Below are 15,011 nucleotides of genomic sequence, written 5' to 3'. Positions count from 1 at the left end.
ACATGAAATTCTATGAACTTTAATAAACAAAATTATTAAATCCACTTCCAAAGACACCAAGCATAATCCAATTTAATCATTACCTAATGAGTAGCAATAATCCAATCTATAAAATACTCCACTGCTAGAGAGGCTGAAGCTTAACTCAAGTAATCAATAAACCCAAGTTAGTTGAAGGATTTCAAATGACAACTCAGCTTGGTTCGACTCATTTAATTATTATTATTATTTTCTTTTTGATAGGTAAGTTTCAAACACCATTTTAATCCAACAATAAATAACAAATGCACATTCCAATTCCTATCAAAAATAGCATTCCCAAGTTATACATTATTGCGCTTTCCATGAACTTCTTTCATTTGGAGAGGAGGATCATCCATGACAATAAGCTCCTACATATAACTGAAATCCACGTATAATTCCAGCCATTTTTATAGATTATGAAACTCAAGTATACTACCAGCAACTGTTGGCAATACCAAATTCTTTCAGACCTCCACCTTTACTAAAGTAGGGATGGCATCAGCAGAAGGCCAGCATGGTGAACCTCACATTTTACTTAACTACATATGTATGTATTTCTGTGATTGATTCCTCCAGTGAGCAGCCTAAATCAGAGGTAAAATTAAAGTTTCACAATTGCACCTAAAAGTTCCATGTTCTATCTCCTATTATTTTTAAGAAATTTGTTTAAATTGTTGAGCCTCATTCACCAAAAATAGAATCGACATCCACAACAAACATTTATCATAAAGTTTTTTCAAATAATAATGCCAGGAGCCATTTGTTGCTAATGATGATAATTCTGCATCCTCATTGCCAGAGTAGATTTTCGAAACTGAAACACCTAATTCTATTAAGTATCCTTAACATGTGAACCTAGGGTCATCTACGGTTGTCAGATTATGTAACTTATACCTCACAACTCTTCCTGGACTCAACGTAGTGCATGATCAAGCCATCTCACAGATCAATCCACTGAGGTCCTGTTTCTATTGTCACTTTGTCAGAGACCCAATGTAGGCACTTCGCTAGTTGGAGTGGCCAATATTTTGGCCTCATGTAAAATATCATTTGCATGTATTCTACTAGTTTAAGCTAAAAGAAAAGAAATAATTTCAAAATATTTACAAAGTTGATCAAAGATCACTAAAATATTATTAGTTGACTTTAACTGGCCAAGAAGTTATACGAGCTAATTACCAAAGGACAACCACAAGCATTGAATAGAATCCCTTGCTATAGGCATGCAGGCCTCTAATATTTATATTGTTTTTGTTGAAAGGCCTTCCAAGCTGCAGAATTTAATTATGTCGCACGGCTATCTCAATGAATAATCAAATTTTGCACTATAAAACTGTCATTCTCTCTTGGAATTGTTTCTATTGCTATTACTCCCAAAAAAAAAAATAAAAAATAAATAAAAAAAAATAAAAAGAAAGAAGAAGAAGAAGACATATCAGGCTACTGTCTCAACAGGGTAACAATCTTCCACTCCCAAAAAAACTTTCTTTCAACTTTATAAACCATTTTAAAGCTAAATAAGTACCACATGACTACAAAGGTCATGACCCTATTACTCATAAAATATGAAAGCATACACAACATAACAAAAACCTCCACAACACAAGCTAAAACAATCCCCATTCACAAGACCTAAAAGAACTTCCTTTAGGTATACAATGTCCAAGAAACAAAGCAATCACTCAATATCACTAAAAACAACACCATTCAAATACCCAAAAAAAAAAAAAAAAACATAGAGAAGGGTTTGGAGTTGTAATACTTACAAGTGAAGGGTGCTTAATTGGAATTGGAGAGATGGGAATCAAAGGATAGAAGAAAGGCATAATCGTTTGAAGTTTGATCAAGGTATCCTCATATTCTTCGACGGTGGACACATTGAAATCAGAGTCATCATTTACAAAGTCAGGGGCCATCGAAGACAAACCCAAATGCAACACACCACTAACAGTTGAGCCTATTGCCAAATCTGGCTGGCCCAAGTGATAACCAGATCCATTAGTTGTATCAGGGACCAGAGGAGGCTGACGTTCTACTGCATTATGAATCATTTAGTGATAAACTCAAATCATTATGAAATTCCTTCAAAAGTCTCAAAACCCGCGACCCATAGCTGAGCCACTAGAAGTGGGAGAATGATGTAGTAAAAGTGGGAGCTCATCGCCTTCAGGGACCAAAGACGACCCACCAGCATTCACTAAAATACGCCCCGGAGACTCATATTTGGTTTTTTGACACCAGCAGGTGTCATCATATTGTAATTGTGGGGAGAAAATCGCTTTTGGTGGTAAAGTCAATTTAAACTCATCAGGATCAAAGTCCCTCCTCCAAGCAGTGTCAAACGCAATATTTGTTGCTTCTATTGAAATCCCAAATCTCCTTCATTGTTGAAATTCCTCCTATCCATATCTGAGGCACAAGAAGAGGGGAAAAGAGCTAGTAAATGCAGGGGCTTGGAGTTATCATGGACTGAGGAAGACTTAGCACTTTGAAATGGAAAGTAAGAAATACCAGATTTTTGAGGACAACAAATGCATTCTACATGAACTCCCCACCTTTTTATGACCGTAGGATTTTGTGGTCTTGGCTTATAAGAAGGACAATGTCTACGATGATACCTTTTGGGTTTGATTTCATATACAAACTCAACATGATTCTGTTCGGATGGATATGAGTCGTCCAAATACTTCTGTAAAACCGAATGACACGAAGGAACTAACCATAGATGACTAGAATTTTCTTCAAAAGTTCTACTCATATAGACATAATTTCCACCACCATTAATGTAAAAGTAAACTGTAACATGCTGATGTTGCTCATTGTGTCCAAGAGCAATACAGCGAGCGATTTTTGGAAATTTGCGACCAACCCAGAATGATATGTAATTTCCAACACTTTAATGATTACACCACTTTGGAATCTCAGCTCCTGGTGCTTTAATAAAACAAGAAATGCGATCTTCTGATTCAGTTTTAGATGCAAAGTCATCAGATAACTGTGTATTTATTAATAGGTTGGTTCCTGCACCTTCACAAGATGTATTTGGCAAAATCCCCATAATTACTTCAACCTGCTTGCAATTAGAAAATTTAAGAAACTTCAGTGTAGAAAGTATATTATATTTTTTTTAGGGAAGTAAAAAAATTGCTTATAAGTTGAGAGATAGACCTGACTCAATAATGATTGTAGATCCAATTTGAAGCAATCTGTTGCATCTACACATTTCATCGATTTTGGAAGGCCTAGAATTTCACGTAGTTGCTCGCAATTTTGAATAGAAAGTGAGCCTAATCTAGGAAATCCACCTATGCTTTCAGGGATGGTAATAATATTGATTCTAGATAGAGATATACTTTTCAATGCAGGGAAGTAATCAGGCTGCATCAAAAAGTCTAATTTATTTAGATTTAGACAGTGTTTGAGATCTAGATGTTCCATCATCAAGAATCCATATCCAGAAATGCTATCAAAAGAATTGCATGTAAATCTCAAACGGGTAGTAGGAATTGATAAATCCTGAATTTGTTGCAATTTATAAATGGTGTCCGGAAGATCCCTAAGATTTGGGCAATCACGTAGGCATAATTTGGTAAGCCCACCTAGATATCCAACTGATGAAGGCAACTCTCTAATACCACTCTCTTGCAAATCTAAATCTCTTAAACATTTCATTTCAGGATGAATATTAGGGAACTTCTCAAGTCTTGAACATCTAACAAGATCAAAAGAAATAAGAGATTTCAACATGAGGTTGCTTGGAAGAATTTTAAGCCTTTCGCAATAAGAGAGATTCCATGTTTTAAGCTTATCAAGAAATCCAATTGATTCATGAATCTCAACTAAATTTACGCAACCAAAAAGGTCCAATATCTCCAAGTTTGGGGTGCATAATTCTGGTAATTTCTTAATAAATTCACAAGATTCGAGATTGATACGTTTCAAATTTTCACACTGGAAATCCTGGGAAAAAAAAATCAAATTTTAGTTTCAACAAAGTTAAAAATATAAATTTAATGAAATTATAAATATTATAATAATCATACCTGCTTGAATAGCTTTTCCAATTTGATGTGACTACCTAGCATCTCGAGAGCAACAAGTTTTTGAGGACAATATTTGGATGGCAAAGGAAAAGGATAATTGCCCCAATGAAGAAACCTTAACCCATTTGGAAGATATTTAAGTGCTTCACAAATATTTATATTATAAACTATAAGAAATTTGAGATTTTCTATCCTTTGGAAAGCTTTATTGTGTAATCATACTGTTACTGGTTTAGGCGAATACAACATTATGCCTCGAATTTTGTTTGACCCCTAATTGGATAAAGAATAGAGTGAAATAAGTATACAATGATTTTGAAATTTTATTCAAAACAATGATACGAATAAACATGAGTTTTATGCAATGTTAAAAAAATGGTGACAAAAAAAGAGGCAAATTTGAAGAAAAAAAATAATTTATACCTTATTTTCAGTTAGTATTTCATGAGCATCCTTGTAATGCCATAACCTGCTACGTTTTTCGAGGATTTGTGGCGATTCACGTCGAACAATTTCCTTACCCATTTGTTGTATCAAGTCATGCATTGAAAATGTGTCATGTTGAGCAATAGTTACACGAGACTTATTAACAAGTCTTGAAATACCAGAATTTGGATATTATTCACAGGCATCTAATATGTCTACAACAAGATCCTTGTGCCATCCTTTGAAGAAACATGCAATATCAAGAAAAATATCTTGTTCGGTTCCTTCCAATCCATCATAACTAATTTTGAGTATTTCTTGAATATCTTCATTGGGAATTTTTTTTCATACTTATCTAATGCACTTTTCCATTCAAGTTTAGATCTTCCACAAAAATCAGAACCTATTATTTCAAGAGCTAGGGGAAGGCCTTTGGCATAATTTATAACTTGGTTTGCAAGTTCATAATAATCTTTCTCGAGTTTGTTTCCCAGGAAAGCATGCTTTTCAAAAAGTTGAAGAGCTTCATGTTTGTCTAATTCCTTGACCTTATAAGTTGTACAAACTTTTCCAAAAATGGTTAACAAGTGTTCATCTCTTGTTGTTATAATGACTCTACTTCCTGAAGCAAACCAATTACATTTTCCAAGCAAGTTTTCTATTTGTTTCAATTTATCCACATCATCAAGAATTAAAAGAATCCTTTTACTACAAAGTCTTTCCTTTATCACATTGATCCCTTTGGAAATGTTGTCCACCTTCAAATCTTTATCTTCCAAGATCTCATAAAGAAGTGTCTTCTGTAGTTGTATTATGCCATCGATTGTCCTAGATTTTTCTTTAACATTCTCTAAAAAGCTACTTCTTTCAAAATGATCAACAATCCTGTTATAAAGAGCCTTTGCAATTGTAGTCTTACCTATTCCCCCAAGGCCATGAATCCCTACTGTACGAAAATCAGTTCACTCAATATCTACCAACATTTCTATGGCCTTTGCGTGAGTATATACTCCAACAGGGTATTTATCAACAAATAACCTTGTGCTTTTTAACTTAGTACTCAATATCTTTTCCATAATTCCTTGGATAAATTTCGATTCAAGGTTGCTGCGAATCACAAATCATAAGAAGCATGTAATGAGTTAGACTAGTTGTTTTTTGTGTTGATATAATGTGCAACTTAAATATTTTTTTTAATAAAATAACATCTTTGATAGTCAAATTGGGTTTTTATTTGAAATTTTTGAGGTTATACTTATAGATAATTCGTTGAAATAGCTTAGTGGAGACCCATTTCCTATACTTAGTGGATATACAACTATTATAGGAGAATATGTGTATAGAGTGATATTTTTTGTAGAGATTATTTTTGGACAAAGAATTGTGTCTTTGGTGGAGCTTTTGCTCTATGGTGTATAACAAACTAAAGAATCTTACAGTGAATGTGGATAGGTTGTTGTATCCGGGGGTTGTGGGGTAGTGAACGATTGCAGCGGTTAAGATGTATATTTAAGAGGGCAAAACTTAGGTACAGTATTTAGGTGGTGTTTCTTAGATTCCTTGGTGTTTCTTAGGTTCCTCTCTTAAGATTTTGTTACGTGGATTTTTTTTTATAGGATGGAAATGTATTTTTTAGTTCTATAGCCACATGACCGAATTTTAAAAGAGAAACTTAAGGAACAACACTTAAGGTACGGTACCTAGATTTTACCATATTCATGATCTCTTGTAGTGAATGTCTTAAAGACAGCCAAACCACTATACTAGTGAGAGTGAGATATATATATATATATATATATATATCTTTTGTTAGCATATTATTCATGTCTTCAGTAATCACATGGGGGACATGGGTGAGAGTGGCTGTGGATGATTCCGGGTTGGTAATAGAAAAGAGATCCTGATAGTATTTTAGCAAGACCAAAGCAATACCATCTAGTTGTTCATTCCAACAATCATTATCATCAAAAATGCCTCCAATGGAATATTTTCTATGTCGTTTTGTGGCCTTGCTATGGAAGAATTTTGTGTTGTTGTCTCCACCTTTCAACCTAAGTACTCGAGATCTTTGGCTCTAGAATTGGGCTTCTCTGTGAAGGAGGAAATTTGTCTTAGCTTTCAACTCTCTAATCTTGCAGTTTGAGCCGCTAATAAAATCTTCCATTTTTGCTTGTATCAATAGAATTTTTTTTCTTCTCTAGTTCCTTCCTAACATTTCCAAAAACATTCAGGTTTTACCATGAGAGGTCTTTCAAGATAGTGTTATCTCCCAATTCATGCATTCCCAAGTTCCATGAAAGCTTCCATTATCTCAAAACAACGAGAATCGGACAAGTACATTTCTTCGAATCAAAATTTTTTTTTTCCTTGGCGGATGATCAAGACCTGAAAGATTTATTAATAGGGGAGAGTGATCCAAAGAATCACAATGAAGATGATGAACCTGTGTACCTAGAAACTTTAGGAACCAATTATTAGTAGTCGAACCTCTATCAAGTCTCTCCCATATAGAATGCCCATTCTCAAAATGTTTGCTCCACTTAAATTTTGGCCCAATAAAGCCAAGGTCCATAAACCCACATTTGTCTATAGCATCTCTAAACAATTGCATCTATTGGTAATTGCGTAATGCTCCTCCTAATTTTTCATCTTGTCTCACCAGCTCATTAAAATCTTCGGCACACAATCAAGGAATATCCAAGGCGTGTTTCAATCTTTAAAGACTATCCCATGCCTCAATCCATCTCAAAGTCTCTGGTTCCCCATAAAAACCAGTGAATCGCCAAGCATTGTCAAAATTTTTGTCAATACAAGTATTGATAAAGTATTTGGATGAATCCTTAATGGTGAGGTTGACTGAAGACTTCCAAAACAATGCAAGTCCACCACCACGCCCTTCTCTAGGAACCATCCACTTATGATCAAAATCAATGTTGCATAAAACTGTATCTAGCCTTACTTAATAGGTTAATGTTTCAGCTATAAACACAATAGAAGGATCTTTTGCCTGGATTATATCTCCAAGCTCCTTTCTTGTACGTAGGTTCCAAGCTCGCAACAGTTAGACACTAAGATAATGATGATTCTTGGCAAGACTGGATTCCAGCCTTCGCCATTGAAAGAGATAAAACTTCATCACTCCTCAAAAACTGCTTCTTTCTTACAAGTTAATTATGAGTGATCAACCACTTAGGAAAGAAACCTTTTGCATCCACCTACATTTCCTATTTTTACTTGAGCGCTATCACTTGTGCGTGGCTTGACTATTCAAGTCCATGTTTTTGTGTATGTTGTTTCTATGGGGAGCTTGACAGAAGTGTCTCATGCATCTCACGTGACACATGTTAAGTAGGGGTATTAACGAAATTAAAGTCTGATGGAGCCAAGGTATAAGGTGGGATGGATTTGATCAGCAACGAATCTTTATCATTAACTCTAGTGTCAAAAGTTTTTGTCATGAAAGCTATCTCATAATTTGAGGAGTTAAGATTTCGCTAAGTACATGGAGAAATTAAGGGATCACTAATTGTGTTGTCGCGTAACTCCCTAACGTTATGCGTTACATCATGATGTGTATTTGAGGGCTTTCTTAGACTATGATTGAGATGATCTTGGTGTCCATGGAAATGTATGGATGTCTAGTTTCCAGAACACTAAAGAAAATGAACTTCCAATGGTCGGATCAAAAGTTATGGCCTTGGGAAGCAAGTTGACACGCCTGGCATAATTTTTAAGATATCTCAACTGGTTTAACTATGATTTCGACCCATGAATAGCCGTTGGGAAGGAAATTCAATAATCTTTGTAGTGGCGCTAGTTTCAACCCGTTCTGACAGTTGGATCAAAATTACAGTTTCTAGGGCCTTCGAGAGTCAACTCTAGGTCAAACTTGGTCAAACGTGACTAAAATCTTCGAATAGCTTGGGTTTGATTCTAAAACATGAAAAAAGTGGTTTTGGAGTGATTTTGACTAACTTTGACTTTCAATCAACCCAAGATTGACTAGGGATATTTTGGTCATTTTGAATTAAAAATGTATTTTGAGGGCTCTGATGTCCAAACGAGTTGTGCCTTGTCAATCTAGATGTTTCTGCGGTCCCATAGTGAAAAGTTGATATTTTTGGATTTTAAGGGGTCCAACATGATTGATGGTGGACAAAATACGATATCTACATGTAGTTTAGTGGGGGGCCTATATTACATGTAGTTTAGCCATAGGGGGCCTTTCTCGCCTCTTCATTTTTCCTCAATGGTTACCAACTGTTTCTTTTTTCTTTTTATTTCTTTGTCTTCTTCATCTTTTCATTTTCTCTACAACTCTTGAACTTCCTCCCTCTTCCTACAAAAATCTTTGCACTTTCTTCATTCCCCACTCTCTCATAATCGGATAATCCTCTTCTCTCTTAAATTCTCTCACCTTCTCCAATGGCACCCAAGACCAAGAAGACTTCCCACTTGATTTCCAGGGAAGTGTTCAACCTCACCCACTAAGTTGGAGCCACAAGGCTAACCGAGTCCCTTCCATTGCTTTATAGGCCACAATATATATATATATATATATTTTTTGGTTGAAAAAAAGTCAATCAATTTCTTAAATAAATTCAAGTCCAAGAAGACAAGCCCCTTAATTTCTAAACCAAGTTAACCCTGCTTTAGGCCAAAGCCCATAGCTTCTTCTCCAAGAACTTATAAAGAGTCATTCCCAATCTCTCTCAACTGTTACTAATGAGTGTGTTTGCTCTATAAAAAAGAATTTGTTGTTGAAGAAGACGAGCACCTCACGATCTCATGACAGTGTTCCATTTGTGTGTATAATATATATTTTAAAAAGATGTTGATATTTTATTTAGGCAAAAAATGCAAAACTGACCCTCTAACTTTCACTATTTTTCATTTTAGTCCTCTAACTTTTAGTTTTGTTAATTCAGTCCCTAACTTCCAATTTTGTCAATGCAGGATTTGTTAAATCACAGTTATGGCTACCATTAATGTACTTAGTTTTCCTTTTTTTTTTTTTTTTTTTTTTTTTTTTTTTTTTTTTTAATTTCGAATTAAGGTGTGTGATTTGTGGCCTCGACTTGATCTTCGTCAGGTTGATGTTCTTGAACGCAAACCTGCAAGGACCTGAAAGGACCGAGGTCCCCTTGTCGTGTATAACACATTGCTCATCTTGAATGGGCGGTCGGTGCGAGGCATTATGGGCTCTCGAGCCAGCATGACGAACCGAGTCACGTTGCTTGAGTCATCCTAGATTTCGTCGGCGAGATTTCATCTCGTAGAGACCCGTGGTAGCGTGTGTGGCTATCCGGAGGTTGTTGCAGCGATGAACTTGTCCCTCGGCGTGTCATAGACTGCCTCACGTGCGATGTTGAGGCCGAGTTTCATGAGGGTAAGTTCACCTGAGCTAAGGCTTGTGGGTGTGAGATGAATCGGTCAAGTACTCTTTCGGACCCTGGTAAAGCCAAGAGGCAGTGTGTACTGGTAATTGGACCTCGCCGACATGGGGCTGGTGCGAGAGGTTGTAGTTGTTGTGAATGAGTGCAAGTGGGAGTTTCGATTAGGAGCACAACTCGATTGGCAATCCAAAGCTCAATGGCTTGGAAAGCCATTTCGAACTGGTCACAAGAAATGGCTTCACAGTTCGGGTAAGCTTTTCTGGTTGCGGCTTCAGAGTACGTGCTGGGAACACCTTGGTAAGCAACCCAGAGCTGCGACCCATGCATCGGAGCCAGCAACAGGTCTGTAATAGTTGACGGCTTCGTCGACGGCCTGTTGTTGTCGTTGTCGTTGTTGTTGTTGTTGTTGTTTTTTTTTTTTTTTTTTTTTTTACAGATTTTTTATTCTTTTAATTTCAAAAAAAAAAAAAGGGAAAACGACGGCAGCCTATAACTTTAATGGAATCCTACATTGACAAAAATTAAAAGTTAGAGGACTGAATTGACAAAACTGAAAGTTAGAGGACTGAAATGAAAAAGAGTGAAAGTTAAAAGGTCAGTTTTGCATTTTTTTCCTTTTATTTACTAAGAATCTTGTTTTACCCGTTTAACTTTTACTAACATATAATTTGTTGAATGAATATGTTAAAGCTACCGTTTTCAATTGGAAACGTGGGGCAATTGGCAGTGGATCTTATGGTAGGGTCAAAGAGCTAGAAAATCAATGAAGGGATAATTACAAATTACTTACTTGTGGTTTAGCCCGAATTTAACTTACTCACCCGTGGTTTCATTTTTGACACTTTACCCACCCGTGCTTCACTCCGTTACTTACCTCCCTTTCATACGTTACTCTAACACATTTTTTTTTATTAAAAACAAAACCCAAAACAGATCAAATACTCCTCTCTCCCAAAACACACTCCCATCCACATGAGGTAGATCTACTAATTTACTTGAAAATCATGAGTACATACAATATGAACATCTTAGCATATCAATAATTGTGATATAGTCAAGAACATCTGAACTGAAAGATGTACCACAAAATCAGCAACTTGCACTGTGTGGGTTAGCGTTGAGTTGGGGCAATGTGGATTTGCAGCTGCGGCAATTGGTGTTATGGTCACTCCCCTTGGATTTTCTAACTTCACTGCTTACTGGTATTTCCTTATTCTCTCTTTGTTTTTTTGGGTTATTTTTGTTTTTTTAGCTGACCATTGTGTTGGATGATCAATTTTATTTATCAAATGGGGAAAAAAGAAAGATGGGTATTTTTTATTTATTTATAAGAAAATGGCTGTATTTATTTCAATAATTCCATCCAGAAGTTTGAATTTGTTTCAGTAATTCCTTTTGATATGTGAAATTAATGACAATGTTCAAAACAGGAAGAAAGTAGTAAACATGTAATCCTGGGTTTGCTGATTTTAGCGACACATATGATGCGGCAAATGAAATTAATCCTAGGAGAATGGCTCATTAAGATGTCAATGTAAAGTTGTTGATTCCTAATAAGTATGGAACTTCTGGTGATGTGATAGCATTGCACACCTAACTTGGTATTTTGAGTTCATTGTCATTGTACCCTTTCCTTTGTAGGCCACAGAGAGTCATAAATATAGTGAACGTTCTTCAAAACTGGGATTTTTTTGGTTTGTTTTGCAGGCTGGCTTTCATGATGAAGGTGATTATGGTGGTCTTCTTGTGTTCTGGGTTTGAAATTTTTTTAATTTGAGCCATGTTTTAAGAGATGCATATTCTTCGGTTCAAAATAGCCCATTTTGATCTTGTTTTCTTTTGCTTTTTTTTTTTTTTTTTTTTTTTTTTTTTTATTCCTTTTGATATGTGAAATTAATGACAATGTTCAAAACAGGAAGAAAGTAGTAAACATGTAATCCTGGGTTTGCTGATTTTAGCGACACATATGATGCGGCAAATGAAATTAATCCTAGGAGAATGGCTCATTAAGATGTCAATGTAGAGTTGTTGATTCCTAATAAGTATGGAACTTCTGGTGATGTGATAGCATTGCACACCTAACTTGGTATTTTGAGTTCATTGTCATTGTACCCTTTCCTTTGTAGGCCACAGAGAGTCATAAATATAGTGAACGTTCTTCAAAACTGGGATTTTTTTTTTGTTTGTTTTGCAGGCTGGCTTTCATGATGAAGGTGATTATGGTGGTCTTCTTGTGTTCTGGGTTTGAATTTTTTTTTTAATTTGAGCCATGTTTTAAGAGATGCATATTCTTGGGTTTAAAATAGCCCATTTTGATCTTGTTTTCTTTTGCTTTTTTTGTTTTTCTTGTTTGGGGATGAGAGAGACATAAAATGAGAGTAAAAAGACTTATTTACCCCTCTTTTTTAAAGTAAACTCAGGTGGGTAAAGTGTCAAAAATAAAACCACGGATGGATAAGTTAAATTCGGGCTAAACCACATGTGGGTAATCTGTAATTATCCCATCAATGAAATATACCTAACCAAGACCTAAACCATTTACGCAATCAGAGACAACAGAACATAAACACTAAATAATGAATATAAACTCTTGGAAAGTGTTGTGCACATTGCACAAGCCACTGGTACACATGCACAAAAAGCAATTCAAGTTATAGACTTGGCAATAATGTTACAGACACAAACTATTCCATAAATATTTTACAAACTGTTGATGTGGCAAGCTCCACTCAGGATTTTTTATAACTAAAATGCCACATCAATGTTAACAAAGAAAATTAAAATAACAAAAAAGAAACCCACCCAAAACAGAATTAAGTTGAGTTTGGATTGCATTGAAAACAGGGGACGTCTACGCTTGGCATTTTTTCCCTGGATCCCGTGCATTGTTCACGAGACTCGCAAGTACAAAATTCAGCAAATTTTGCTTTAAAACTAGGTCTTATGGCACTATTCACACATTTAAAAATTATTTTGTTATAGTGTTTTTATCAATAAGTTTTCAGTTTTCAGCAATAAACGGTATCTAAACAGACCCTTAGTATGAGTTTGGATTGCGTCTCTACTTGTGCGTTTGCGTTTGCGTTTGCGTTTTCCTTTTTTATTTATTTATTTATTTATTGAGAAGCGCTCCATCATATGGGATGTTGTCTGTCAGTGGGTCCCGTGCACAGTGCACAGGACCCATTACCTCTTTGACAAGCTTCTACCTCCACTGGAATGTGTCTGTCAATGGATCTGTACATTTTTCACGGGACCCACAAACATTTTTTTTCAACAAAACTTTCATTAAAAATGGGTTCCATGACACTATTCACACATTTAAAAATTATTTTGCTACAATGTTTTCAGTTTTCAATTTTCAGCAAAATAAACGGTATCTAAACAGACCCTTAATCCTAAATAAATGTATTAGACACCATCTAAAAGAAAACCAAGAGTTCTAAAACCCTGGCCTCAAACGTCTTTACCTCACGACGGAATGACTGTGCTCACCGCAGCCTCACGATGGAACTTCGTTGCAGCTCACCTTAGACTTCTTTGCCTCATGACGAAACTTTGCTGCAGCTTGGCTCAAACTTCTTTACTTCTTTGCCCTGTGATAGAACCCCAAATTAGAATTCTAGCATAACTTATGGTGTTGCTTCTCCTCTGCCTCGCGACAGAATGACGACTCTTCGGTCTTTAACCCCAAATCGTTGCACAACTTGTCGCTAGTTGACTCACCGTAATTTCTCCACACTAACACTGCCACCACAGAACTTGCCGGAATCGTTGCAAAAGCTGCCGGAACTATGGCTGAGAACAGTGTTGCAATCCCATTGCTACCAGTGCCGCCATCAGAATGGAGTCTCCATGTCATCTGCCGTACGTTTGAGGAGGCGTAGAGAGAGGGTTTAGAAGTTAGCTATGATTTGAGTTTTTCTTTTAATTTTCTTTGTTAATATCTAATGTGGCATTTTAGTTTTTAAAAAGCAGAGATGATGTATGTCACATCAACCGTTTGTAAAATGTTTATAAAATAATTTGTGTCTATATCATTACACTAAAAAATAACACATCCGCGTCAATGTTGTCAATTTCGTTTTAGGTGTCCATTTGGCTCCAACTTATAGTACGTTTGACAAAGATTATTTTTGTCAACTTATTTTACTATTCAGCTTATTTTTGCTACTATTTATGGGTCTCACTGCACTTTTTGGTATTAGTCATGGGTCTCACTATACTATTTTAGCTAATTTTTACCTTTATCTACTTTACTTTCAGTAAAAAGTTTTCAGTTTCAGCAAAATAAGCAGATCCCAAACGGGAAAAAACCAGCTTATTTTACTATTCAGCTTATTTTGCTACTATTCATGCGCCCTACTGCACTTTTTGATACTATTCATAGATCTCTTTGTATTTGTACTATTCATGGACCCTATTGCACTTTTTGATACTATTCATAAAATAACTTGGAATGAACATAAATTGGGCCCTAGGTGGAATGAGCACTTAAATATCTATTGTCCTTCATGTGCCCCTTCCCCAAAAAACTAAACAATTTATCCAAATCAAAAAGCTATGAACCAAGAAAATGATGGACTTAGTTACACGAGTTATCCACTTAATTACATAGTTTTAGATTAAAAAAAATTACAATTGGCAAAAATCAATGCTATACTATGTATACTATCCACAGCATTAGTCGAACTTATGCATTATCCTGTTTATTGAGCAGTAGCTATAACATGCAGCTTCCAAAATACTAAACCGCTTGCAAAATTCTAAAAAATAGAGAAACACATATTTTGCATACTAGTTGTAGAATTCATGGCATTCATATCAGAGCCACTTGAATTTTCACAAACATATTAAGAGCAATTGCATTATTGCCTCAACCAAGAAAATTAAAAATAAAATTATCAAAATCAAAAAGTTTAGTGCCCCTTTGTACCCACTAGTCCAATACACATTACATATCTATAGACTATGGAATATTTAAGTTATAGCATAGTTGTATGCTATGCATGAGTTATCCATTTAATTACATTAGTCCAATTTATTGAGCAGTAGCTATAGCATGCAGCTTCCAAAATTCTAAAAATAGAGAAACTCATCAATTAATTTGCAATTTAGTTTG

The 15,011-nt window shown here is 35.5% G+C and overlaps 1 pseudogene; it reads right to left on the bottom strand.

The window, feature by feature from the left end:
• Positions 1-3,011: 3,011 nt before the first annotated feature.
• Positions 3,012-10,300, bottom strand: LOC136064709 (arogenate dehydratase 3-like; annotated as a pseudogene).
• Positions 10,301-15,011: the final 4,711 nt, after the last annotated feature.

The sequence above is a fragment of the Quercus suber genome, unplaced genomic scaffold, assembly GCF_002906115.3.
Source record: "Quercus suber isolate HL8 unplaced genomic scaffold, Cork oak 2.0 scaffold_743, whole genome shotgun sequence".
In the NCBI taxonomy this organism is placed as follows: domain Eukaryota; kingdom Viridiplantae; phylum Streptophyta; class Magnoliopsida; order Fagales; family Fagaceae; genus Quercus; species Quercus suber.
The sequence above is the reverse complement of the archived record's forward strand: the minus strand, read 5'-3'. Positions and strand labels throughout refer to the sequence as shown.